Source organism: Petaurus breviceps, unplaced genomic scaffold, assembly GCF_028583685.1.
Source record: "Petaurus breviceps papuanus isolate PSGF00001 unplaced genomic scaffold, PetGlider_PUasm1.0 126, whole genome shotgun sequence".
Taxonomy (NCBI): domain Eukaryota; kingdom Metazoa; phylum Chordata; class Mammalia; order Diprotodontia; family Petauridae; genus Petaurus; species Petaurus breviceps.
The window spans coordinates 39,732,993-39,737,448 of NW_027185655.1; the positions used below are offsets into that span (position 1 = coordinate 39,732,993).

A 4,456-nucleotide genomic window follows, 5' to 3' on the forward strand; every position below is an offset into this window, starting at 1 on the left:
TATCTATCTATCTATCTATCTATCTATCTATCTATCTATCTATCTATCTATCTATCTATCTATCTGTGTTTGTGTGTATATGTATTGTTCAATTTCTGTGGAAAAGGAGAACAAATACCATTTTGACTTTTCCTAACAAACACACTTCATCTGTTCTTTGTCTCTTTTTTTTTTTGTCTCTACATACTGTTTTGTTTTGTTTTTTCTATACTAGACAATCCTTGTTTTTGCTTATGGAGAGGTGACCTGCCACTTTAAAAAAACAAAGGACCATGTCTTTGTTTGTTGGATTATATCTCAGTTGATTTTTCAGTTTCTCATTTTCCAGATAAGTGATGCCTGAATATTTCCTATAATATGCATTATGATCTTTTCCTAAGCTATTAATCAGGAGAAATGGAAGTAAATTGTGATATGACTAGAGAAAAAGGCTTGGTAAAACCTATTTCAGATGTCTTTTTCATACTCATACTACAGTAAATTCATCTCATCAATGATCCATTTGTCTTTATATATCTATTGATTAAGTCATTGAGATAGAGTTCAAACAGAAGTATAACATCAAGGATGGTGTTATCAAATGTGATGAAACTGTCTCATACAGATTTTGCCCCATGTTTTCCTGCCTCTTATCTTAAAAGACAAAGCTCCTGGGGCTTAATTGCAGTTTTAACCCTGCAATAATTAACAGATTGGGTTTTTTTTTATTATTATATGGTAGGTTAGATATTTCCTAAATATACAATTTAAGTATCAAATTGATTTTCAAATTGGGAACTGCTTGGCAACTATTATTTAATAGCCCTGCTAGAAAGAGATTATTTTTTTCTGGAAAGATTGTTTTAGCATTATTCCAGTTGTAGAAATTGATTTAACTGGCATCCAATTCTCTTTCTACGTATCTATCCTCAGATAACATCTTTCTTTGATAGCAAATTATTATCTTTGGTTTTGTTTTTTAAATCAAATAAGTGCAAGAATGTCTCCCATTATAATGACCTCTTCAAATCAGAGATGCCAGGATAAGGAAAGGATTCTTGCTTCTCTTTTGGTATATAGAAGGTAGAATTCCTATTGTTGAGTTTAGGCTTAGATAACTCCCTTTTATAGTGAAGTCAAATAAAAGCCCACAGGAGATAACCTACAGTGTTATCTTCAGGGACACTAAAAGCTCATGAGATTTGACATCAAAATGAAATGGACAAGTGGAGAAAATATCATAGAACCATAGGCTGAAAAATCTAGAGCTAGAAAATGTCTTAGAAGCCATCTAGTCCAAACACCTTCATTTTACAGATGAACAATCTGGGGCCCAGAGAGATTAATTAACATTTCCAATGTCGCACACATAGTAAGCATCAGAAGCAGGATTTGAACCTAGATCCAAAATAAAACAAAGAAGGAACAAGTCTTCTTTTCTAAACCTTCTGGAAATTATTTCAAAAGAGAGACAAAGACATTATTTAAAATACTTTAGAGATATTCATGAAATAAAGAAAAAAATCAGCAAATGATGACTGGATGATGTTAGACTATTTCCATTCTAACTAAATACCCTGAAATTTGTCAGCTTCATTTTACCCTAGAGGGAATGTCATTTGCAGGAATTTTATTAATAGGAATAATTGTGGGGCACAAAGAAGTTTATGTGATTGAGGAAGGGATAAGCAAAGAACTTCCAGCTGTGGCTCTTATGCTCAAGACTAGCCCCCTTCTCAAAATTCCCCCAAAATGGTTACAATGTTTTTAGGATGACATTTATAGACCAATACAGTATCTAACAGCAATATACAAAGTTCTAATGCAATTCAATTTTTATATTTGTTCTATGTAGGTATAAATACCTATTCCTAAATCTTAAAATCATATCTGATTTTTTTTATTACCAAAAGTTTCTCAAGGGATTTGAAAAGCACCATAAAAATATTGATATATATTTTACTTAAAAAAATCAATAGGCAAAGATGTGTCTTTTTTCATCTGCTCTTAAATAACGACATGAAACAATCTGAAAAGCTTACAGATTGGGTCGAAATAGCTTATCAACACTTAGCTTTGCTCCAATCCTCCCCTTCAACTAACCAAGATGAATGGTTCAGTGGTGAGAGGAAAGGCCATAGGGCCTCCATGCTGATGAAAATGATTTGCATGTGAACCATCCTGGCTTCTAAACTTACTGACATGCTATAATTGAAGAATAAAGAGAATGTGAAGCCAGATTTCCAAAGGGGGAAAATATGCTGGAAAATTCCAAGTTAAATACACCCAACTAAACCACATTTGCCAAATGCTAATATGAAGATTGTGTGTTTGCAGAATTTACAATCACATAATTTGAACTCACATTTCCCCAATTTGCATTATTCTCTACCAAATCAACTATGAGCAAAAATCTCTATCTTCATTGATTGGATGAATTTCAAAGACCTTTCCCCCTGATCTCTGTTTGTGTAGTTTCATATCTTTATGACATGGAATGAACTGCTGGGCGCCAGGTTGCTGTTATCCATTAACTGCTCCTGTTTTCCTAATCATCTCTGACTCCATCTTTCTCTGTCCTATCTATTATTGTCTTCAGAAAAGAGATGTGAGGTTCCCTTCCTCTGTTCTGGTTTGCATGACATGATTTGTGGATCTGCCTACAAGAGTTTCTCCAATGAACTCTGAATGTTATCTTCTTTCCTCCAGCCCCCTCCCCCCTTCTGTTACCAGCAGAAGAGGGTCATACATCTGTAAAAATGACAGTGCTTATGAAAAATGAGAGTTTGGTACACATGGCTCTCATCAGACACAGACTCATCTTCCATGCCACAGATACTACTTACTTCCTTCTGATGCAGACTTTGGTCGAAAACCTTGGCAACACCTAATAAATTGTATGGCCCATCAAGGTAACAAATCATCGAGAAACTATTTAGATTATCAATGAGTAAAAAAAACAGTATTATCACTTATTCCTTTTTTCCAGAAACACAGAGATGTGATCTTTTCTTTGCTCACCTATTTTTCATGATTTCAACAGTAACAAGAATATTTTTAGAAAAAAAATTCAACTCAGAAACTGAGAGGGGTAGCCATTTGGCTTTCCTTCTTTAGCTGTATGTCATATACAAAATTTGATAACTCCAATCTTTTTTAATAATATATTTTACATTTGGATTATTATTTACACATTTTAAAAAATAGATTTAATTCAATTTGGAACAAAATCATGCTTCCTGATTGGATTCCTAAGGAAAATTATTAAAAGTGAAACTAATGTTTCATTTTCTTAATAAAAAAGAGTACTATTATATTTTTGTCATAACTATATCTATTTTACATATATGTGAATATTAATATGAACCATGACAAAAAATATTAACTTAAACTATGTTTTGGTAGCTGAAATTGTAAACAATTTTAACTTTGGGGTGGCTAACTGACACAGTGAACAGAACCCTGACCCTGGAGTCAGGAGGACCTAAGTTCAAATCCGGCCTCAGACACTTAACACTTACTAGTCATATGACCTTGGGCAAGTCACTTAAACCCAATTGCCCTGCCTTCCCCCCTCCAAAAATAAAAACAAAAAAAATATATATTTTAACTTTGGTAGAATATATTTGTACTTCAACTATCAATCCTATACTGACTCCTTTATTTGCTCCTCTCACATATGTTCACTATATATGCCTTCCAGTCAAATTGTTCTATAATACTGATAACTTCTGATCTTTCTTCATCTTCTTAAAATGAGCTTTCAAAAATTGCCCCCCCAAAAGGTAAACCTTTTATGGAGGAGGCATCAAACACAACCACTTAGTTTTATAAGGTTTTACAGTAGTATTTTTTTTAACTGGTTAATTCTTTGGGTGCTACCTTCCATGTTTTCCTGGTATTTGTCATAGAAAAGCTATATTGACTATGTTCACTGAATTATCAACTCAAAAACCTAGGAAGATGTATATGTACTGATGCAGAGTGGAGTGAGCAGAACAAGGACGGCAATTTATGCCATAACAATCATGTTGGAAAGACACTCAACTCTAAAAGACTTGAGAACTCTGATTAATGCAATGACATATCAAGATTCCAGAGACCTCATGATAAAACAAGTAACCCACCTCCTTATAGAGATATGATAGACCCAAGGGGCAGATTGAGACATTTCTTTTTGGACATGGCCAATGTGAGAATTTGTTTCATTCAACTATGTCTGTCTGTTCAAGTACAAGGAAAACACTAAAGAGGGGTTGATTTTTTTTTCTCAATGAGAAGAGGAGAGAAGAAAGAAATTAGATGTTCATCTGAAAATAAAAATTAAAAAGCAGAGAGTATCAACTCAAAATGAAAATCTTTATTTCAAAGCTTTATTTCAAAGTCATTTCAAGTGACTACAACATGCCAGGCATAGTGTTAAGCAATGGGGGAAGGAAGGAAGGAAGGAAGGAAGGAAGGAAGGAAGGAAGGAAGG

The 4,456-nt window shown here is 33.6% G+C and overlaps 1 pseudogene; it reads right to left on the reverse strand.

Moving 5' to 3' along the window:
* The window catches only part of LOC138166733 (large ribosomal subunit protein eL30 pseudogene), a 94,114-nt pseudogene that overhangs the window by 60,784 nt on the left and 28,874 nt on the right, over positions 1-4,456 (reverse strand).